Here is a 24,473-nt window from a genome sequence, read left to right on the forward strand (position 1 = left end):
GGATTGTATCCTACTACCAGGTGACATGGAGAGGATCTGTCTGCAGCAAACTCTCACTACTGGTGTCCCCAGGGCTCGGTTCTAGGCCCTCTCCTCTTCTCTCTGTACACCAAGTCACTCTGCTCTGTCATATCCTCACATGGTCTCTCCTATCAATACTATGAGGATGATACTCAACTACTTTTATCCTTCCACCCTTCTGTCACCCAGTTAGCGAATTGCAATTCTGCGTGCCTGGCAGATATCTCAGCTTGGATATCGGCCCACCACCTCAACCTAGACAAGATGGAGCTGCTCTTCATGTTAAGTGTTAAGTAAAAAATAAAAGTAACAAATAATTAAACAGCAGCAGTAAAATAACAATAGCGATGCTATATACATGGCGTACCGGTACAGAGTCAGTGTGCTAGGGCACCAGTTAGTCGAGGTAATTGAGGTAATATGTACATGTAGGTAGAGTTAAAGTGACTATGCATAGATAATTAACAGAGAGTAGCTGCAGCGTAAAAGACGGGGGTCAACGCAAATAGTCTGGGTGCCATTTGATGTTCAGGAGTCTTATGACTTGGGGGTAGAAGCTGTTAAGAAGTCTTTTGGACCTAGACTTGGTGCTCCGGTACCACTTGCCGTGTGGTGGCAGTCAGAACAGTCTGCGACTTGGGTGGTTGGAGTCTTTGACAATGTTTATTTTAGGGCCTTCCTCTGACCCCACCTGGTAGAGAGGTCCTGGATAGCAGGAAGCTTGGCTCCAGTGATGCACTGGGCCGTACGCACTACCTTCTGTAGTGCCTTGCGGTCAGAGGCCGAGCAGTTGTCATACCAGGCAGTGAATCAACCATGTTCTCAATGGTACAGCTGTATAATATTTTGAGGATCTGAGGACCCATGCCAATCTTTTCAGTCTCCTGAGGGGGAATAGGATTGCTCGTGCCCTCTTCACAACTGTCTCGGTGTGTTTGGACCATGATAGTTTGTTGTTGATGTGGACACCAAGGAACTAGAAGCTTTCAACATGCTCCACTACTGCCCCGTCGATGAGAATAGGGGCTTGCTCAGTCCTCATTTTCCTATAGTCCACAATCATCTCCTTTGTCTTGATCACGTTGTTGTCCTGGCACCACACGGCCAGGTCTCTGTTCTCCGCCCTATAGGCTGTGGTAGGGCGGGGCTCCCGTCCATTACAAGACCATGGCGCTTGCCTACAGAGCAGAAAGAGGAGCTGCCCCGCCCTACCTTCAGTCTATGTTCAAACCCTACACCACAACCCGAGCACTCTGTTCTGCCCTCTGTTCTGCCACCTCCGGTCTCTTGACCCTCCCTCCCCTCAGCTCCCGCTCAGCCCAGTCCAATTTGTTCCATTTCCGTGCATCCCAATGGTGGAACCAGCAATCCCTGAAGCTAGGACAGCGGAGTCCCTACCCATCTTCCGAAAGCACCTGAAACCCTACCTCTTCAAAGAGTTGCTTAATAATCCCCCCTCCCACAAAAAAAACTCTCGACTCCCCCCTTTCTGACTCTAACTTTGCTGATAGCTACTTTATTGAGGAACATTGTACATACTATGCCTGTGATATGTAGCTTTCTTAAGATTAAATCACTAACTGTGAATTGCTCTCGATAAGAGCATCTGCTAAATGACTAAAATGTAAATGTCACAATGGAAAGCCGAAACTCCCACCCATGCAAACCTGCTAGTTAGAAGGCCCTGTGTAGATTGTATTTTCAACCAGCAACTACCAAGAAATAAAGCTGGTAAAAATGTTAGTTAGTTCAGCTGCTGTATAATATGAGATGAAACACAGGAAAACTTAATTTTGACTGCACTGGGCCTTTAAGGTTATTTTGTAATCATAGGGAATCATTCATTTCTCCTTAGCGCATGTAAATCCATAACAACACAAGAAAAGTCAGACAAGGCTGAGGCGGAACTAGAAGTCTTGAGTCCAACTGTGAAGCAACGCTAGTCAACAACAATACCACTGCTCCTATGTCATCATATTACAACCAGCATTTGCAGGGTTAAACCCATCTTCTTGACACATCAGGAAATCTAGCTGGATAGGAGAAAAACGAGGGGAAGCAGTGTGAAACACAAAAGCACAGAGGGAATTTGTAAGTCGCTCTGGATAAGAGCGTCTGCTAAATGACTTAAATGTAATGATGTAAATGGAAGAGAGAGCAGACCATTTAAGACGACGAATGGTGAAGACTAGAGACCGGACCCGTTCACACAGCAGCAAACTTCTAATCTCTCCTCATGTGCGCCAAAGACGTACAGTAGCATCACCTTTCCTGAACGACAGTAAGCCTCATAACAAGATTGTTACCCAGCTGGTCTTACCTTCTCTTAACTGCCTCCTATGTTGCCTCCACTGCCAAACAGCGATCAAAGTGACAACATGTCCTACAACCACCAGGGTTGGGAACACGTTTCCAGGGGGGCTTGCAGACATCAGACCTTGGACAGAGTGAGAAATCGCAGGCTCCAGAGATAAGTGGGAGGGCCTAGGGTGAAATGTGATGGGGGAGTGTAGGACGGGGAGGTCAGCCAGGGGTGTGGTGCCACCGTCACGGACTTTAAACCAAAGAGGCAGCCAACTTTCGCGACTTACGAGAGAGCAGAGCAAAATAGCAGCTCTTCCACCTTTTTTCTCTCTGTCCGATTCAGACTGCTGGCAAAAGTGGCTGAGCTCCCTCCCTCTCGCTCTTTCCCTCTCGCCATTCCCTCTCGCCATTCCCTCTCGCCAATCTCTGGTCTCTGCTTCTCGTTTGTACACTCATACCTACATTCTTCTCTTCTTCATTTAGCCTGGTACATTTAAGTCTATTCACGTTAGCTTTCAGGAAACAAATGAAAAACCCCTAACATAGTTAGAATAGTTTCCTCATCTTTTGTTTGCTATTCATACACCAACTGGTTTGCTTTGTTTCCAGTCAAGGGCTGTCTCACTGCAGCCTATCTGGCAGCAGTTAATAATACATGAGACCTTTTTTTGTGACGCACACACTTAGGCCAGCCCTGATAAGGAAAGTAAGTGCAGAGCATTGAGATTGAGATTGAGATGTAACCCTGTCATGCTCATAATTATTCAATACAGGTTTCTCCTCACAAACCTCTAGTCGTAAGCTACTCATTATTTCCCACCTTCCCAATGAGTCATGACAAAAGGATCCTACTTTTTACACTATTTATACAAAACTATGTGGACACCTCTTAAAATTTGTGGATTTGGCTAGTTCAGTCCCACCCGTTGCTGACAGGTGTATAAAATTGAGCACGCCACCATGCAATCTCCATAGACAAACATTGTCAGTGGAATGGCCATACAGAAGAGCTCAGTAACTTTCAACGTGGCACCGTCATTGGATGCCACCTTTCCAACATGACATGTCGTCAAATTTCTGCCCTGCTAGAGCTGCCCCGATCAACTGTAAGTGCTGCTATTGTGAAGTAAAAACATCTAGGAGCAACAACCACTCAGTCGTGAAGTCGTAGTCCACATAAGCTCACAGAACGGGACCGCCGTGTACTGAAGCGTGTACAAATCATCTGTCCTCCGTTGCAACAGTCATTACCGAGTTCAAAACTGCCTCTGGAAGCAACGTCCGCATAATAATTGTTTGTGGGGAGCTTCATAAAATGCGTTTCTATGGCCGAGTAGCCACACACAGGGCTTGAACATCAGTGCTCGACCTCACTAATACTCGTGGCGGAATGGAAGCAATGTTCCAACATCTTTTGGAAAGTCTTCCCAGAAGAGTGGAGGCTAGCAGAAGTGAATAGTGTTTATAGCAGCAAAAGGGGGACCAACTCCATATTAATGCCCATGATTCTGGAATGAGATGTTGGTTGAGCAGGCGTCCACATATTTTTGGTAATGTAGTGTATCATAGAGATCCTGTGATGATGCTGTCTTTGCAGAGCCCCACAATGCATAAGTCCTCCGAGTGTATTCCCCATCATTTCGCTACACTCGCATTAACATCTGCTAATCATGTGTATGTGACAAATACATTTTGATCACTAAATAAATCATGACTTGTCACTCTTCCCAAAGCCTCGGAAGAGGCAAGAGTGTTGCTTCCAAATCAAATCAAATAAAATAAAATAAAATTTTATTTGTCACATACACATGGTTAGCAGATGTTAATGCGAGTGTAGCGAAATGCTTGTGCTTCTAGTTCCGACAATGCAGTAATAACCAACAAGTAATCTAACTAACAATTCCAAAACTACTGTCTTATACACAGTGTAAGGGGATAAAGAATATGTATATAAGGATATATGAGTGAGTGATGGTACAGAACAGCATAGGCAAGATACAGTAGATGGTATCGAGTACAGTATATACATATGAGATGAGTATGTAAACAAAGTGGCAGTGTTTTCTGTAAGCAAAACGCAGTGAGGTGAACTTTAGATGGGGCAGAGAGTGTCACTTACAACTCAAATGACACATGGTAACCCAACACCACGATCAGTGTCTCTGCTCCCATAGAGGAAGAAGGACCATGCCAAACGCACCGGCCCATTAAGAAGAGACCAAAATAGACATTGCGACAGACCACAAGTCGCCTACAGTATGTCCTATGGCACAGTCAATAACAATTTATATATGGTAGACAATCTACAGAGGTACGTAAGGCTACAAACATACAGTATGCTCTAACTGAATTAGTAAGCATGCCCAGTAGCCTCTGCCAAAGGAGCGAAGCAACACACAGGCACACTTCTATCAACCTACCAGGCATGATCATCTATAGAAGATTGTAAGAGGGATATTTATTCTAAGAGAAGCAGCTCTTCAGGATGTCAAACAGAGCTGTGTTCGAATACTGATACTAACCGCATTAACCGTACTATTGGTGACATAAATTTAGTATGTAGTATGTGAATGGGTCATTGTATGGATATAGTTAGTACGCCAAAATAGTATACAAGCAGTGGACACTATTTCCGTGATTTTAGGGCCTATAATACAATTCTTCAAAAAATGGTTGTAGCTTCACAACGTTTTCAGTTTTGAAGAAAATCCGAAAAGCCGAAATCCGAGAGAGCAGATACAAATTCATTGCTTTAACTAATTATATGACAAATGTTAAGAAAATGTTGAGCAATGTAATAAAGTATGGACTTTTATATAAGTTACGTTACACATTATGTTGGCAGACAATTTGTTAGCTACACTATCCTTACGAACCACATAGCATACAGCAGTATGTACCGGATGTTTGCTAGCTACCTAAAGTTAGTTGGCTATTAATACATCAAACTTGCCAGTATATTATATGCTATCTAACTAACTACCCAACTGTGTGTTCATAAACGCTCTGGGCATTCCTAAATTAAGAGCTTTGTCAGATTGTCTGTTTGTAAATTTGGAGCATTCCGCTCTGAACCATTGCGCACACTGGTTTCTCTGGCCGTGGAGTAGGGTTGATCCGAGTGTTCTGTCCTCCCAATGGCAGTCAAGCACCCAAGCTAACTGGATAACGTTGGCTAGCTTACTAGCTACTTGCAGACACAACTAAGAGAACACCTCACTGACCATTTTACTCGCCCTAGCAGAACTGGTTAGGCTGTTTTCATGTTATCCAGAGTGTTGGTGACGAACTGTGCTGCTGGCAAAAGTTTTATCATGCTTCTTTGCTGATGTTTACTGACACCGGCCATATTCAACAGGTGTTGATCGTTTGTAAATTCGTAATTTATTCTGCGCCCTTGCACACTCAGACGAGAGTGCTCTGAAATCGGAGTAGATAGCCAGAGTGAATTTACGAACACCTATTGACTTGATTATTCATGTCATTCTTAGCTTAGCTAAGTGGTATAGTCGTTGTGAGTTCCAAATGGACATTGTTAATGAAGTTGTAAGATGTCTAGCTAGTAATTTGTTACGCTAACAAGCTAGCAAGAAGTTGAATAGCAACATCATCAACTTTCAGTAGACAGGCGAAGCGCTAGTACGCTCAACTGAAAGTATACCGTTTGTTTACAGGTAGTAAACACACTCATTAAGTATATAGTATACATTATGTTAGTATGGATATTCCAACAAAGCTCTGGTCTTTTACACTATTTTGAGGGGTGCCTGTTTTATCCCTGCAGGTAAATGTCAACCAAAACCCTGGTGACCAAAACAATTGTCCAGGGGATATGGAGAAGGCTTATGCATTACAATTAAAATTGGACACTGAATGGGCAATATGGTCATTATGATAGGGTTAGAATCAGACAGAGCAAAAGAGATGTCTAGCTTTCTGATGTCACATCACCACTCCTCCATATGGCTGGAGTCTGCCCCCATCTTTGATACATTTCCAACAGCTAGCTGGAAACTGTACCAACATTTTTTCTGCAGGTGCCTCCTCTTTCGAAAACATAAATTGAGGAGTCACCTTAAGCTTGAGAGGAATAGGAGATGGAGTGGAGGAATGCAGTGCTGAGGCAGAGGGCTCATTGTGAGGACGACTGACTAGCTATTACTCTGAACTGTGTGTGGTGAGCTTTGGGGTGCCTAGACCTGCAGAGGCATCACCCTAGTGGGTGCCACACATTGTGAAGGCGGATAACTCCAGTGGTTACATGACAGGCTGGTTCTCAGAGTAGCCCTCTACAAGGTCATCCACCATCTCCCTGACCACCTTCATCTGATCAAGCCATGAACTGACCTTCTCCATTTTTGGAGGATGCATGCACTCAAAGGCTCTATTGGTTGACCTAGCTAGCTTTTGAAGTGCTTTGAGATTTATTTATGTTATGAAAACACTGTAGAAGTTGAATAAATTGATATTTATAATTACTTTTAAACAGCATGGACCGGAGTGATTCGCAAGACATATGGCACAACAGGCCTCAAATATTATCGCTTATACTTTGTATTTATAATACAAATTGAACAATTGAAATAAGTGAGAAAGTAATCACATAAATCAAATTATGTTATAGTTACTTTAGGTTATATTTACATAGACTACCTGCTTAGATGTCACTTCCTAGACTATATCAATACCTTATTGAACTTGACATCTTTCTAAAACATACAATTGCTTAACCAACTAAACAAAATATTTCAGCTACCTTTAAATCACCTAAATCATCACTACTTCTTGCAGTAAAATATGTTGTTTCAGTTGGGAGGGCAAAGGCCAAAGATAGCATCATGCATCACCAGGGAATGGGATAACACATTCCTACAGTACCAGTGTATCCCTCACAAAAGAGCTAACAGTGCTTCACTGCCAATCAGCATCCTTTATTCAACATACTCTACAAAATAATTTTCCAACCTACCGTCAGATCGACTGACACACAGACACCATATGTCCACCTCAATTCACTGCGGTCCATATTTTAGACAAAATACTGACTAACACCCGCTGCAATGTATGCTGATCAAAACCAGAAGGAAGTGCTCATGCCCAAAAAAGGAAAATAATAGTGGGAAACCCCCAAAAAACAAGTGAGCCACAAGTTTGATTTATTTTGAGTGACCTTCTGCAGAGAAAACACAGCATCCCTAGTGTGGCGGTCGGTCTGGGACGTTGGCAACTGGATGGCTTCCATGTATCAACAACAGAGAACACATTTCTTTTCTTACAGGAATGGGAGACAAAGCATGGAAAACATTATTTTTCAGCCCAGCTACCCCAACAAAGGTCTCTCTGTTTGGAGATGGGAATCTCGAGCAATGCTATGATTATGAACCCAAGTCGAATTACAGTACCTGATCAATTATCACCAGCGCAATGGATCTCTTGTACAATACAACTCTGTGACAATATTCACATGTCAACAAAAGCAAATGACAATGTACTGAACATGTTTGTCATACAAGATCACTGTACAGTACACTGTCCCATAACACCCTAGAGCAGCTGACTGCCATTGGAAGAGAGGGGTCAGGGAGTAGCCACTCAGAGGAGTTCACCCAGGCTCACACCCCTGTATTTAGCCTAGCTCTGGGGAACCCGAACCCAGCGAGAACCTGACTGTGTGAGTTGGAGGGAGCCTGCCCTACAAATATTCGTCTTGACTATAAAGTTTGAGCTACAACTCTGCTTCACAGTATTATTATCAAGATAAATCAGTAAATCCAAATATATAGAATGTAGGCTATGGATTGTTGGCTAACAATTTATTGACCATAAATCTGAACTTTCAACAGTGACCACTAGTTTACCACCGAATCACTATCAAAGTCAAATGGAATATAAATAAATATGAACCATTTGTCACAGGTATGAAATGTAGAGATGGAATGCCACTACTGTTATCTGATACACTGGCAGCATTAAATCCCAGCTTTATCAATGTAAATCTAATGCTGACACCTCTTGGTAAGAATACTGTACTGTACCAGTAGTTAAAATGTCCTATCTTGGCCCTGTTGAATCAGATCTTCCATGAAGGATCTACCATTATCAACCTCCATAATTGCGTTTTGTTTTACCCTATTCACAATAATAGAGAAAACGTTTAAAAAAACATCTACCACTAGCTACTAGAATCTAGTCTGTTTGCATTTATTATATTTTAATACGTCCAGCAGCAACAGCTTTGGCTGAAACAGGGAGTAAAGGCCAGATTTAAGGTGGCAGCTGCCACATGTTCTCATCTGAGCTCGATTATATAGGAGCCGAGGCTTCGTCCCATTCAGCAGGATAAAGGGAAGGAAAAGCTCAGTGTTCCGTTTTTGGACTCTCATTTCCTAATTACTTGCTGAGTCATTTATCAGCCTGCAGAGAATGGAAAGTTCTCAGGCTGCATGGGTGTAGAAGTCTGAAACAGGCCATGTGGTTTCATGTGTTTTGGTGGAGTTTAAAATGGTGACTGGTGGTGAGAAGGAACTGTGGTTGTAAGAAACAAACATCTAATAAAGCAAAGATAAATTAGTTTGTTTATTTTCTGTAAATAAATACAATTTCAATGAATCTTGCTTTTGCTAATTATAAAAAGTCAGTTTTAGCTTGCTGAGCTGATTTCAGTTGAGATTAGAGATTTATTTAAAAGTCTGTTGCATTCAAAAACATGATTTTACTGTGTTTTATATATATTTTCACATTATGTAGTTGGAATAAAACTGTGAAAATGAAAATTGAAAATGAAAATTCCCTCAATTAGCTAGCTGCATTTTTTGTGAATTTTGAAGCATTTATGACATTTTTTCTTTTAAATCAAAAAAGCACATAAAAGGCTTCATAATTCATTATGGTCATGTTAACAGTTAACTGACTGCTTTTATTTCATAGAACAAACTGTTTAAGATCTCCTAAGCCTGTATTAACCTCAGACCTTATTTTTGGCATTTATCCCAAAATCCTATTCTTTCCCCATTCATTTTCCCCTTAGGAATGGCTGAACGAACCAGAGGTAACTAATTTCCAGTTTTTAGGACTACAAACTGACGAGCTCTATTGGATCTTTAATCAGACTCACTTTGACTTCATATAGTGCTCCAAGAGATCTTCTTTTGCTTACGTCCATACCAGATCTCGTCAGATGTCAGAAGCTAAGCAGGGTTGGGCCTGACTAGTACTTGGATGGGAGACTGCCTGAGAAGACCAGGTGCTGTAAAGCTTTTTGTCCACTAGGGGGTGGTCTTGAATAATTTCATCAGCAACACAGCCTTCTAGTATCAATTTGATGCTGAATGTTTCTTTGACTAAATGCATCTTGTATGGGCTAGTCTCCCCGCTCCTATTAATAGAATCATTGATCCTTTTGTTGTCAGGGAGCAACTGCCTTTAAACTAAAATGTGTGCATCTCTGAGTTACCCAGTGATCTTACTGTACTGTACATTCAGTGTGACTGAAAGATCCACAGGCCAGGATTGAAAGAATCAGCCATACCTTTAAATTTTATTTTATCTTTATCTAACTAGGCAAGTCAGTTAAGAACTAATTCTTATTAACAATGATGTGACAGATGAAAATCTGTTAGAAACTTAGAAACAGGGGGAATATAATAGTAACTACTATGATGGGTTGCTAATATGACTGGGATTGTGCCGTTGGCTTCTGGACAATGAAAGAAAGTTGATATGAAAACCAACAGAACGGGAGAGAAATGCTGGTTAATGGCATGAGGCCATCTTTATAAAATAATTGCCTCCACTTTTCTATGGATAGATTTTCTAAGGGCTACTTTGAAAGAAGGTAAGACGTGCCTCATTATTTGAAGTAAAGTCAAATGTTCAGGTTTCAAACAATTATGCTGCCTCAAACTCGCATTGCAAAGTAGTGGGTGACTCGCTGATAGTCAAAGGTAGTCAGGCTATAGTATGGAGTGAGATAGCTGTCACGCCCTGATCTGTTTCACCTGTTCCTGTGACTGTCTCCACCCCCTCTAGGTGTTGCTTATTTTCCCCAGTGTATTTATCCCTGTGTTTCCTGTCTCTCTGTGCCAGTTCATCTTGTATGTTTAGTCAAGTCAACCAGCGTGTTTCTCCCCGTAAGCCTTTTACTATTCTCTTTTTCTAGTCCTCCAGGTTTTGACCTTTGCCTGTTTCTGGACTATGTACCCGCCTGCCTGACCATTCTGCCTGCCTTGACCACGAGCCTGTCTGCCACTCTGTACCTCCTGGACTCTGATCTGGTTTTGACTTTGTTGCTTGTCCACAACCATTCTCTTGCCTACCCCTTTGGATGATTAAACATTGTAAGACTCCAAACATCTGCCTCCGTCTCCATTTGGATCTCGCCTTGATAGTTAGGATCGTAAGAAAAGCCAATGTGTGAAACATGAAATGTAAATGTTAATTAGGTCTGTAAATGTGCAAACCCTATGTTACAACTATGAATTAACATTTTACACATTAAATTCCTACTTTATGTCTAACTTTACTCGGTTACAAACCTTTGTCAGTAATGTGGCATCTGCAAAGGACAAGAACTGAACGTAGCTAGTCAATCAAGCAACTCTAGCCGAGACTTTAGTTGTTTGCAGCTTCTGGTTTCCAAAATAAAAGTCTAGAGCTGGTTTTAGAATAACAACGACGTTACACAAGTAGATGGCGTACTATAGGCTTGGGCCTTCAGCAAATGGCTTATGAGAACGAAAGACCCAGAAGAGCCTTGTCTAGAATAACTGCCTAAGCTGCAAAGTAGAAAGTAAATATGATTTAGGCCTATTCCACTCTCTAAATATGCTGTTGTGTATAATTCAATGGTCATATAATTGCATAATACATTTATATACCCTTTGTTGGCAATGACAGAGGTCAAACATTTTCTGTAAGTCTTCACAAGGTTTTCACACACTGTTGATGGTATTTTGGCCCATTCCTCCATGCAAATCTCCTCTAGAGCAATGATGTGTTGGGGCTGTTGCTGGGCAACACAGCCTTTCAACTCCATCCAAAGATTTTCTATGGGGTTGAGATCTGGAGACTGGCTAGTCCACTCCAGGACCTTGAAATGCTTCTTACGAAGTCACTCCTTCATTGCACGGGCAGTGTGTTTGGGATCATTGTCATGCTGAAAGACCCAGCCACGTTTCATCTTCAATGCCCTTGCTGATGGAAGGAGGTTTTCACTCAAAATCTCACAATACATGGCTCCATTCATTCTTTCCTTTACACGGATCAGTCGTCCTGGTCCCTTTGCTAATGTCAGCTGGCTGACTCGCTAGCTAACTTTACGGGTATGATCTTATTATTCGTATCTCAGAGCCATTTGCTTGGCGAGTTATAGCCTAATGTTAGCTAGCTAACTGTTATGCAGGTGAATGAGGACCCAAAAGCGACTTGGCGAAAACAGAGTCTTTATTCCAGTAAAGGATAAAAGCAATACTCCTGGACAATCAAAGCAGAAAACAAATCATGAAAAAACTTAAATCCACTCGTAGTGACGAGGACAGACTGGAGACTCGACCATTGACTGCAGGTTGCCTTGGGAAGGCACCGACCGTAGCAGACTCAGACACCTGCTCACACGCAGCATCTGAAGGAGACAAGACACGACAGGGCGAGACACTGACACAGCACAGCGAACATCATACAAGGATCCGACAAGGACAGAAGCGGAAAACAAGGGGAGAAATAGGGACTCTAATCAGACGACAAAATAGGGGACAGGTGTGAAAAGACTAAATGAGTGAGTTAGGAGAATGAGGAACAGCTGGGAGCAGGAACGGAACGATAGAGAGAGGAGAGAGAGGGAGGGGGAGAGAGAGGGATAGAAAAAGGGAACGAACCTAATAAGACCAGCAGGGGGAAACGAACAGAAGGGAAAGCATAATGACAAGACAATATAAGATAAAACATGACACTAACATTGAACCTGGTTGGTTATCTACCTGCAGATTCATGCACGGTAGCAACGTCGTGAGTTGGGATTATAGTTTATTGTTTAGCTAGCTAGCTACATGTCTTAACAAAAGAGGTACCAAAAGTAGGTACCAAATCATTCAAATGCATTTTCTCAAAAGTGAGGTTACAAGTTTATTAACTTTCAAAGCAGAATTACTTTCCCATTGTTCCTCAAATGCCGTGTATGATATACAATTTTCTAGATCTGAATCTCTACTATTATCCACCACCTGAATCCAGGTGGTGGGTCACATGTGTTCATGACCTGATTCATAAAAATCATGTACAATTATTTTAAATCCGTATTAACCCCTCCTTCAGAATATCCTTTGGCAAGATTTTGAGTGATGAAATAAGTATAAAAATATTAAATAAAAACATATTTTGAGTGGTCTCTGTCATACATAATTCACAGATTCACCAAACATCTATTATTATTCTATGTTTCATTATTCCTGGTATATACTACTGGTTATGATTGCAGACAAAGCCCAGAGAACGGCATGGTGCAATATTGAATTGGTCATATTTTGATAAGGTGTATGCATGGGGATGTCCACATCACCCAGAGATATGTTCATGCTGTAGAGATAAACTTAGCGGACTGAAACTTCCCTGTTGTAGGTATAATACAGCTAGTGCTATCTAGGCTTGCGCTGTCAAACAAATCCATTAAATTAGCTACCTAGCTACCTAAATGTGAAGTAAACTCAACTGAGGAGTAAAAGAGAATGGAGACATTTAACTAGAAAACGTGCAGGATACCTCTTTCCGGTTTCCCTAACATCTGTGTTTTTTATTCTGTGTTAGCATTAGCACTCATCACAGGCAGATTGGTGTACATTTTTTTTGTTGGTAAGATGAAACTGCCAAAACTCTAAAATGCATTATTGTATGTCAGAATTTGGGGGCTCCCGAGTAGCGCAGCGGTCTAAAGCACTGCATCGCAGTGCTAGAGGCATCACTACAGACCCCGGTTCGACCTCAGGCTGTATCACAACCGGCCGTGATCAGGAGTCCCATAGGGCGGCATAAAATTGGCCCAGCATCGTCTGTCATTGTAAATAAGAATTTGTTCTTAACTGACTTGCCTCGTTAAATATAGGTTAAATAAATTAAAATAGCAGCAAGATTTATTCAAGTCTAAAATGTTGATCGGTTATCGTAACCTGGTCTTTGTATGTTCACAGATTAAATATCACATTTATGTTTCATGTTCCAGAGCGTTTGTTCTTACGATCATAACAATTTACGTAAGGATTTGTGTATGTACATTCAACCTTTTGGCAGGTATCTCCCTCAATAATATATAGTCTATGCTTGGGTAGTCCTACAGTTGTCCAATCGTCCAACATCAGTTGATTGACGCCATTTCCGGTCACAACTTGCAGACATGTTTACGTGTTGCTGTGCGTTTTGTTGCCAACCTTACTTTGCTACCTGACAACTTTACGGTTTTTACTTTTTAATTACCGTTTATATTTTTGGTTTTTCCCTCACTCAACTTTTTTTCCCTCAACTTTTTCACTCCGGACGCTTTATCTGGACATCGTTTGTCAGGACCTCCAACAGCTGAAGCTAAGTAGTAACATTAACATGATGCCTTCTAATTGCAGTCACTCTACTCATAATATACAGGAGAACGATTGCCTTACGGCGAGGATAGCTGTGCTTCAAGCCCAGCTTCAGACGCAATCGTTAGGCAAGGGTAATTTCAATGTAGGAAAGGATGAAACAGCATCTGTGCCACCAGTAAGTACAGATAGTAACAGTAGTATAAATCCCCTCGCACGGTTCCCTGAAACAGTCAGAGATCACCAAGCGCAACGTCAGAGTGTAAATCAGCTAGAAAGATGTCGGCATCGAGTAATTGTCTCTGGCCCCCTCCCAGTTAGGGGGAGTGATAAGCTCTACAGCAGAGTCTCACAACTCCATCGCTGGTTGAACTGTTTTCTGGTCCTCCCAAAAGATATAATTTGTAGATAATTGGCCCTCTTTCTGGGACTCACCAACAAACAGGACCAAGCCTGGCCTGCTGAAGAGTGACGGACTCCATCCTAGCTGGAGGGGTGCTCTCATCTTATCTACCAACATAGACAGGGCTCTAACTCCTCTAGCTCCACAATGAAATAGAGTGAAGGCCAGGCAGCAGGCTGTTAGCCGGCCTGCCAGCATAGTGGATTCTGCCACTAGCACAGTCAGTGTAGTCAGCTCAGCTATCCCCATTGAGACCGTGTCTGTGCCTCGACCTAAGTTGGGCAAAACTAAACATGGCGGTGTTCGCCTTAGCAATCTCACTAGGATAAAGACCTCCTCCATTCCTGTCATTATTGAAAGAGATTGTGATACCTCACATCTCAAAATAGGGCTACTTAATGTTAGATCGGACAAGTACAAGGTCGTCAAGGTTCTCATTAGCAGCTTTAAGAATTTCCTTGTGTATTATGCTCTCCCATATCAAGGGGCTTTGGCTTTGTAGGACCAACCCGCCAGGCAGTCTCTGAATCTAGATGGGGCGGTGCTGCTTTAGTAGGTCTCTGACCACATTCATCTTTCTGATTTGGCTGCGTATAGGCTACTTGCTGCGTATAGGCCCATAAAACAGATATGGACTTCTCCTTAGTGTATGTGTCTCCCAGGTGGGTGTATAGGGTTGGGGACCCTTCCATCATGATAAGACAGTAAATAAATGAATATCAATTTATTTTAAAATGTATATCCCATATCTGCACACAATTGAAAGCTGGCTTTCATAACCGCTGCTCACAAACATACATGTGCTCTGGGATTTGCAATGCACACTCTTTTACACTCACTTAACACCACACTTTTCCAAACACAAACCCACACCCACCTTCCATCACAATACATGCACACATACCCTTCTATGTCCTCCGTGTTTTATATCTTCCATTTTGATTCAGTACTTTTGTGTTCCAGTTCCTTATGTTGATGATGTATTCTTTCGTTAATTATGCTTTCTTCTAAGACATCATGTGACCACTCGCCCTATATGGTCTCTTACAGCCATTCTCCAATGGAAATGTCTAAAAAGACATCACAATGCTGTAGACACCTTGGGGAAAACGTGGAAAACGTAAGCTGACTCCTAGCTCCTCCACAGCCATATAAGGAGTCATTGGCATGAGGCGGTTTTAAAAAATGCGGCACTTCCTGATTGGATTTGTATCTGGGTTTCACCTGTACCATCAGTTCTGTGGCACTCACAGACAATATCTTTGCAGTTTTGGAAACGTCAGAGTGTTTTCTTTCCAAAGCTGTCAATTATATGCATTGTCGAGCATCTTTTCGTGACAAAATATCTTGTTTAATACGGGAATGTTTTTCACCCAAAAATCCAAAGTTTACGACCGGTTGATAAAGTCCTAATACCGGCACACTTCCTACCCTTCTCTGGTTGGAGAAAGGGGGGTGTCTCTTTGATCCTCACCCAGGAGGGAAAGGCATGACAATGTTTAATAATAAAATACCTATCAAAAAGAGAACATGGATGTGGTTTATTTCTGTGCAGGTTAAAAAGTAAAATAAGTAGCATATCTGGATGTGATTTATAGTATATCTGTCAACAGTCATTCACATGACGTATAATCCTGTAATACGATTCTGGCCCGCGATGGCAAAAAATATTTTATATTGTGTCCCTCCATGGAAAATAATAAGAACACCCTCAATTTGAGAGGTTTCCCAATTTGTTCATTTTGCTGTTGGACTACTAAATGCAATGTAAATTGTATCAGTATACAGTACCAGTCAAAGTTTTGGACACACCTAGTTAAACCACTTGCTCCTACCTGGCACGCAGGCGTCCCATCTAGAGCTCTGGAAATGCAAATGCGCTACGCTAAATGCTAATAGTATTAGTTAAAACTCAAACGTTCATTAAAATACACATGCAGAGTATTGAATTAAAGCTACACTTGTTGTGAATCCAGGCAACAAGTCAGATTTTTAAAATTCTTTTTGACGAAAGCATGAGAAGCTATTATCTGATAGCATGTAACACCACAAAAGACCCGCAGGGGACGTAAACAAAATAATTAGCATATTCGGCGCTACACAAACCGCACAATAAAATATAAAACATTCATTACCTTTGACCATCTTCTTTGTTGGCACTCCTAGATGTGCTATTCACTATTGGGTCTTTTTTTGATTAAATCGGTCCATATATAGCCTAGATATCGTTCTATGTAGACTGTATGATAAACTAAAAAAAAAGAGCGTTTCATAACGTAACGTCATTTTTTTAAATTCAAAAAGTCGACGATAAACTTTCACAAAACACTTCGAAATACTTTTGTAATGCAACTTTAGGTATTAGTACACGTTAATAAGCAATCAAATTCATCAGGAGGCGATGTAACTTCTATAGGTGTCGTCTGAAAAAAAACATGGCCGAGAGAGCTCGACCAAAACATCCGGTCGGAGAACGGAGGGAAGGAGTTCCCTTGAACCGGTTAGACCAAGAATCAATTGCGAATCAAATGACAAGACTCTAGACAACGTGTGGTAGCTGTAGGCGCTGAAATCTCGGTCTCATGTAATTCGGTTCACTTTGAACAATTCCTGGAAGTAAGCGCAAGGATATTTATTTCCATTTTCAGTGATCAGGTTTTCCTGCGCTATTCGATGAAACTCACGCTCTGTTAAAGTCACAGCCGTGATTTAACCAGTTTTAGAAACGTCAGAGTGTTTGCTATCCACACATACTAATAATATGCATATACTATATTCCTGGCATGAGTAGCAGGGCGCTGAAATGTTGCGCGATTTTTAACAGAATGTTCGAAAAAGTAGAGGGTCGACTTAACAGGTTAATCAAAGGTTTTTCTTTATTTTACTATTTTCTACATTGTAGAATAATAGTGAACACATCAACATTATGAAATAACACATTTGGAATCATGTAGTAACCAAAAGGTGTTATATATATAACAAATATATATAATAGTATATTTTATATTTGAGATTCTTCAAAGTAGCCACCCTTTGCCTTGATGACAGCTTTGCACACTCTTGGCATTCTCTCAACCAGCTTCAATAAGGTATGCTTTTCCAACAGGCTTGAAGGAGTTCCCACATATTCTGAGCTCTCGTTGGCTGCTTTTCCTCCACTCTCCGGTCCAACCCAACCAAAACCATCTCAACTGGGTTGAGGTAGGCTGGTTGTGGAGGCCAGGTCATCTGATGCAGCACTCCATCACTCTCCTTCTTGGTCAAATAGCCCTTTCAGAGTCTGGAGGTGTGTTTTGGGTCATTGTCCTATTGAAAAACAAATGATAGTCCCACCAAGCACAAACCAGATGGGATGGTGTATTGCTGCAGAATGCTGTGGTAGCCATGCTGGTTAAGTGTGCCTTGAATTCTAAATCAATCACAGACAGTGTCACCAGCAAGGCACCCCCAGACCAGCACACCTCCTCCTCCATGTATCACAGTGGGAACCATACATGCGGAGATCATCCGTTCACCTACTCCGCATCTCAGAAAGACAAATTTGGACTCATCAGACCAAAGGACAAGTGTCCACTGGTCTAATGTCCATTGCTTGTGTTTTTTGGCCAAAGCAAGTCTCTTCTTATTGGTGTCCTTTTAGTCGTTTTTTATTTGCAGCAATTCGATCATGAAGGCCTGATTTACGTCTACTCTGAACAGTTGATGTTAAGATGTGTCTGTTACTGTGTCTGTTACTTGAACTCTGTGAAGCTTATATTTGGCCTGCACTCTAATGCACTTTGGGTCTTCCTTTCCTATGTCGTTCCTCATGTGAGCCAGTTTAATCATAGTGCTTGATGTTTTTTTTCGACTAGCATATTGTTGGAGTTCCGACGGGGGCTGTGCCGGCCAGCCATTGGCTACATATTCCAGCAAGGCTGTGAAGATGGGGTTGTCGGCTGATTCTTGGGTCAGCTCCTTGTGCAACACTGTGTCTTGGAGAGGTGAGTGCAGGAGCTGGATGAGGACCTCCTCGGAGTCAACCTGGGGGCAGGTGGAGTCTGGGGTAACTGAGCGTGAAAGGAGGTCAGCCACCACATTGTCCCTGTCCGGCGTAAAATGCAGCCTAAAGTTATACTGCTGGAGGCAGTTTGACCAGCGGTACATGCGGAGTGGCTTGTGACCCGACCCGGAGGTAGACATCAAGTCTGTTAGGGCCTGGTGCTCGGTGCACAAGGTGAACGAACATCCGTAGAGGTAAATGTGTCACCGCTCACAGGCCCAGATGCATGCTAGAGCCTCCCTCTCTCCAACGGAGTACTTCTGTTCGGTGGGTTCAATACAATGCAAGGGATGCGAAAGCCACTGGCATCTCAACACCGTCCTAAAGCGGAGAGAGGACCACTCCCACTGCTGTGGCTGACGCATCACAAGTGAGTTGGGCTGGACAGGTGACGTGGTCAGCAGTTCTTTGAGAGAGTGAGCAGCCTGTGCACAATCAATTTTCCAGACCCAGTACACCACCTTCTTCAAAAGATGATGCCATGGGGAAGTGACGGCTGAGTACTGGAGCAGAAAGTGCATGTAGTAACCCATCCATCCCAGAAATTAGGCAAGTTGTTAGCAGATGTCGGTTCTGCGACAAGATGGACGGCCGAAAGTCGATCTCTGGCACTGAGAACAAGCACTTCTCAATGTTGAGTGGACTTCCTGACAGGCCACCCCCAGGTGGCAAGGGTAGATAACAACACATCCGCCGTGCTGATCCTCAACACTGGGGCCCCTCAGGGGCGCTCAGTCACCTCCTGTACTCCCTGTTCACTCATGACTGCATGGCCAGACACGACTCCAACACCGTCGTTAAGTTTGCCGATGACACAATAGTGGAAAGCTTAATCACCAACAACGATTAGACGTACCACATGGTCAGAGACCTGGCCATGTGGTGCCAGGATAACAACCTCTCCCTCAACGTGATCAAGACAAAGGAGATGATTGTGGACTACAGAAAAAGGAGGACTGAGTAAGCCCCCATTCTCATCGATGGGGAGCAGTGGAGCAAGTAGAGAGCTTCAAGTTCCTTGGTGTCTACATCACCAACAAACTATCATGGTCCAAACACATCAAGACAGTCATGAAGAGGGCACGACAAAGCCTATTCCCCCTCAGGAAACTAAAAAGATTTTGCATGGGTCTTGAGATCCTCAAAAGGTTCTACAGCTGCAACATCGAGAGCATGGTAGCATCACTGCCTGGTACGGCAATTGCTCAGCCTCTGACCGCAAGGCACGACAGAGGGTAGTGCGTATGGCCCAGTACATCACTGAGGCTAAGCTTGCTTCCATCCAGGACCTCTACACCAGGCGGTGTCAGAGGAAGGCCCTAAAAATGTCAAAGACCCCAGCCACCCCAGTCATAGACTTCTCTCTACTACCGGATAGCAAGCGGTACCGGAGACACCTGAAACCCCACCTCTTTAAGGAATACCTAGGATAGGATAAGTAATCCCTCTCACCCCCCCCCCCCCCCCTTTAAGATTTAGATGCACTATTGTAAAGTGACTGTTCCACTGGATGTCATAAGGTGAATGCACCAATTTGTAAGTCGCTCTGGATAAGAGCGTCTGCTAAATGACTTAAATGTAAATGTAAATGTAGTGCAAAGTCTAGGACAAAAAGGCTTCTCAACAGTTTTTACCCCCAAGCCATAAGACTCCTGAACAGGTAATCAAATGGCTACCTGGACTATTTGCATTGTGTGCCCCCCCCAACCCCTCTTTTATGCTACTGCTACTCTCTGTTCATCATATATGCATAGTCACTTTAATCATATCTACATGAACATACTACCTCAATCAGCCTGACTAACCGGTGTTTGTATGTAGCCTCGCTACTTTTATAGCCTCACTACTGTACTATTTACTTGCATATTGCTCACATAACACCTTTTTTGCACTTTTTGCACTATTGGCCTTAAGTAAGCATTTCACTGTTGTATTCGGCGCACGTGACAAATAAACTTTGATTTGAATTGCAGTCGCTGTACTCATAATATACAGGAGAACGATCGCCTTCTGGCGAGTATAGCTGTGCTGCAAGCCCAGCTTCAGACGCAATCGTTAGGCAAGGTTCATAACATAATAAACGGCTCTCTATCCGTCGGATGTGTACCAAACTCACTAAAAGTGGAAATATTAAAGTCTCTCTTGAAAAAGCCAAACCTTGACCCGGTAAATATGAAAAACTTTCAGCCTATATCGAATCTCCCATTCCTCTACAGACAAAATTAAAAAGCCATTGCACAGCAACTCACTGTTTTCCTGGAGAGAGACAATGTATACGAAACGCTTCAGTCTGGTTTTAGACCCCATACAGCACTGACACTGCACTTGTGAAGGTAGTAAATTACATTTTATTAGCGTCAGACCGAGGCTCTGCATCTGTCCTCGTGCTACTAGACCTTAGTACTGCTTTTGATACCATCGATCAACACATTCTTTTTTTGGAGAGATTGGAAACCCAAATTGTTCTACACGGACAAATTCAGCACGAGTTTAGATCTTATCTGTTGGAAAGATATCAGTTTGTCTGGCCCAGGAGTGTGAAGGTGAACGGAAGGGCACTGGAGCAACGAACCGCCCTTGCGGTCTCTGTAGACTTCTGTACACTTCAGTTAGTGCTGAACATGGCTGATAGAATCTTGACTAGAACCACATTTTTAAATCATATTACTGCAGTGCTAGCCTCTCTACACTAGCATCCTGTTAAGGCTAGGGCTTATTTCAAAGTTTTACTGCTAACCTACAAAGCATTACATGGGTTACATGGTTTTGCTCCTACGTATCTTTCCGATTTGGTTTTGCCGATTTCGCCCTGCCGTATAAACCTACACGTACGCTACAGTCACAAGCCTCCTCCTCCTTACTGTCCCTGTAATCTCTAAGCAAACAGCTGGAGGCAGGGCTTTCTCCTATAGAGCTCCATTTTTATGGAATGGTCTGCCTATCCATGTTAGAGACGCAGACTCGGTCTCGACCTTTAAGTCTTTATCGAAGACTCATCTCTTCAGTAGGTCCTATGATTGAGTGTAGTCTGGCCCAGGAGTGTGAAGGTGAACGGAAAGGCTCTGGAGCAACGAAACGCCCTTGCTGTCTCTGACTGGCTGGTTCCCCTCTCTCCACTGGAATTTTCTGCCTCAAACTCTATTACAGGGGCTGAGTCACTGGTTTACTGGTGCTCTTGTATGTCGTCCCTAGGAGGGGTGCGTCACTTGAGTGGGTTGACTCACTGACGTGATCTTCCTATCCGGTTGGTTGCCCCCCTTTGGGTTCGTGCCATGGGGGAGATTTTCGTGGGCTATACTCGGCCTCGTCTCAGGATGGTAAGTTGGTGGTTGAAGATATCCCTCTCGTGGTGTGCGTGGGGTGGGGTTATATCCTGCCTGTTTGGCCCTGTCCGGGTGTATCGTTGTCAGTCTCTCCCGACCACTCATGTCTCGTCCTCCAGTATTTATGCTGCAATAGTTTGTGTCTGGGTGCTAGAGTCCGTCTGTTATATCTGCAGTATTTATCCTGTCTTATCCTGTGTCCTGTGTGAATTTAAGTATGTTCTCTCTTTTTCTCTCTCTCTCGGAGGACCTGAGCCCTATGACCATGCCTCAGGACTACCTGGTCTGATGACTCCTTGCTGTCCTGTCCACCTGGTCGTGCTGCTGCTCCAGTTTAAACTGTTCTGCCTCCGGCTATGGAACCCAGAACTGTTCACCGGATGTGCTACCTTGTCCCAGACCTGCTGTTTTCAACTCTCTAGAGACAGCAGGAGCAGTAGAGATACTCTGAATGATCGGCTATGAAAAGCCAAATGACATTTACTCCTGAGGTGCTGACCTGTTGCACCCTCTACAATCACAGTGAATATTATTATTTGACCATGCTGGTCATCTATGAACATTTGAACATCTTGGCCATGTTCTGTTATAATCTCCACCCGGCAGAGCCAGAAGAGGACTGGCCACCCCTCATAGCCTGGTTCCTCTCTAGGTTTCTTCCTAGGTTCCTGACTTTCTATGGAATTTTTCCCAGCCACCGTGCTTCTACATCTGCATTGCTTACTGTTTGGGGTTTTAGGCTGGATTTCTGTGAAGCACTTCGTGACCTCAGCTTATGTAAGAAGGGCTTTATGAATACATTTGATTGATAACTCTTCCTGGAAGCGAGTGTCATGTTTGTCATTTATTATCATGTCTTGTCCCTGTGCTCCCCATGCTATTCGTTTCCCTCTGCTGGTCTTATTTGGTTCTTTCCCTCCTTCTATCCCTCTCTCTCCCCCTCCCTCTCTCACTCTCTCGCTCTCTCTTCTCTCTATCGTTCCGTTCCTGCTCCCAGCTGTTCCTATTCCCCTAATCATCATTTAGTCTTCCCACACCTGTTCCCGATCCTTTCCCCTGATTAGAGTCCCTATTTATTCCTTTGTGATCCGTTCCTGTCCCGTCGGTTCCTTGTATTGTATTCACCATGCTGTGATTGCGTTTCGCCCTGTCCTGTCGTGTTTTTGCTGTGATTGTGTATCGCCCTGTCCTGTCGTGTTTTTTTGCCTTCATCAGATGCTGCGTGTGAGCAGGTGTCTCTGTCGACTACGGCCTGCGCCTACCCGAAGCGACCTGCAGTCTGTGGCCGCTTCTCCAGTTATTTCCCCTCTACAAGTCTAGAGGATTTCTGTTATTCCCTGTTTGGACTTAAATAAACTCTGTTTCTGTTAAGTCGCTTTTGGGTCCTCTTTCACCTGCATGACAGAAGGAACCGACCAAGGAATGGACCCAGCGACTTCAGACGCTCGTTATACTGCCGTTGAGATCCAAGGAGCCATGCTCGGCAGACACGAGCAGGAATTGTCCGCTGCTCGCCATGCCGTGGAGAACCTGGCCGCTCAGGTTTCCGACCTCTCTGGACAGTTCCAGAGTCTACGTCTCGTGCCACCTGTTACTTCCTGGCCTGCCGAGCCTCCAGAACCTAGGGTTAATAACCCACCTTGCTACTCCGGGCAGCCCACTGAGTGCCGCTCCTTTCTCACGCAGTGTGAGATTGTGTTCTCTCTCCAACCCAACACATACTCTAGAGAGAGAGCTCGGGTTGCTTACGTCATTTCACTCCTTACTGGCCGTGCTCGAGAATGGGGCACAGCTATCTGGGAGGCAAGGGCTGATTGCTCTAACAAATTCCAGAACTTTAAAGAGGAGATGATTCGGGTTTTTGACCGTTCAGTTTTTGGTGGGGAGGCTTCTAGGGCCCTGGCTTCCTTATGCCAAGGTGAACGGTCCATAACGGATTATTCCATTGAGTTTCGCACTCTTGCTGCCTCTAGTGAGTGGAACGAGCCGGCGCTGCTCGCTCGTTTTCTGGAGGGACTCCACGCAGTGGTTAAGGATGAGATTCTCTCCCGGGAGGTTCCTTCAGATGTGGACTCTTTGATTGCTCTCGCCATCCGCATAGAACGACGGGTAGATCTTCGTCACCGGGCTCGTGGAAGAGAGCTCGCATCAACGGTGTTTCCCTGCTCCGCATCGCAACCATCTCCCTCCTCTGGCTTTGAGACTGAGCCCATGCAGCTGGGAGGGATTCGCATCTCGAATAAGGAGAGGGAACGGAGGATCACCAACCGCCTGTGCCTCTATTGCGGAGTTGCTGGACATTTTGTTAATTCATGTCCAGTAAAAGCCAGAGCTCATCTGTAAGCGGAGGGCTACAGGTGAGCGCAACTACTCAAGTCTCTCCATCAAGGTCCTGTACTACTTTGTCGGTCCACCTACGCTGGACCGGTTCGGGTGCTACATGTAGTGCCTTGATAGACTCTGGGGCTGAGGGTTGTTTCATGGACGAAGCATGGGTTCGGAAACATGACATTCCTTTCAGAGAGTTAGATAAGCCTACGCCCATGTTCGCCTTAGATGGTAGTCATCTTCCCAGTATCAGATTTGAGACACTACCTTTAACCCTCACAGTATCTGGTAACCACAGTGAGACTATTTCTTTTTTGATTTTCCGTTCACCGTTTACACCTGTTGTTTTGGGTCATCCCTGGCTAGTATGTCATAATCCTTCTATTAATTGGTCTAGTAATTCTATCCTATCCTGGAACGTTTCTTGTCATGTGAAGTGTTTAATGTCTGCCATCCCTCCCGTTTCTTCTGTCCCTACTTCTCAGGAGGAA

At 43.6% G+C, this 24,473-nt stretch overlaps 1 pseudogene; it reads right to left on the reverse strand.

The window, feature by feature from the left end:
* LOC124044395 overlaps window positions 1-18,471 on the reverse strand; it is a 117,464-nt pseudogene extending 98,993 nt beyond the window's left edge.
* Between the last annotated feature and the right edge of the window lie 6,002 nt (window positions 18,472-24,473).

Source organism: Oncorhynchus gorbuscha, linkage group LG09, assembly GCF_021184085.1.
Source record: "Oncorhynchus gorbuscha isolate QuinsamMale2020 ecotype Even-year linkage group LG09, OgorEven_v1.0, whole genome shotgun sequence".
Taxonomy (NCBI): Eukaryota; Metazoa; Chordata; class Actinopteri; order Salmoniformes; family Salmonidae; genus Oncorhynchus; species Oncorhynchus gorbuscha.